Below are 300 nucleotides of genomic sequence, written 5' to 3' on the forward strand. Positions count from 1 at the left end.
GCTTCGCCCTGGACTGCCGCTGTCGTCGCCGTAGTCCTCTGAAACCAACACCCCGGTATCTCTCTTCTGTTTTTGTTTGTAGGGGTCCCTTTGTATTTTGTGGATTTGCAGGATGACTTAGATGATTGTGAGTAACTGTTTTTTATTTTTCTGCTATTTAGGCCCTCCCCTGCTCTCCCATCCCGGGGTCCTTGCGTCGCTCTCCTTCCCTCCCCGCGTTTTTATTCAGGTTAGGGTGAGGGGAGGATTTTTGAGGCTGTTTGTTCTGGTGAGGGCTTACAGGGCCATATGGCTACCGAG

The 300-nt window shown here is 51.3% G+C and overlaps 1 protein-coding gene across 1 annotated transcript in view; it reads left to right on the forward strand.

The window, feature by feature from the left end:
* The first annotated feature begins 87 nt into the window (after nucleotides 1–87).
* The window catches only part of LOC104407872 (serine/threonine-protein phosphatase 4 regulatory subunit 1-like), a 20,877-nt gene continuing 20,664 nt past the window's right edge, over nucleotides 88–300 (forward strand). The window contains exon 1 of the mRNA XM_010017263.1: nucleotides 88–127. The gene's annotated coding sequence lies outside the window, so the exon portion shown is untranslated. The remainder of the gene's footprint in view (nucleotides 128–300) is intronic.

This window comes from Nestor notabilis, unplaced genomic scaffold (genome assembly GCF_000696875.1).
Source record: "Nestor notabilis isolate BGI_N333 unplaced genomic scaffold, ASM69687v1 scaffold12896, whole genome shotgun sequence".
NCBI classification, from domain to species: Eukaryota; Metazoa; Chordata; class Aves; order Psittaciformes; family Psittacidae; genus Nestor; species Nestor notabilis.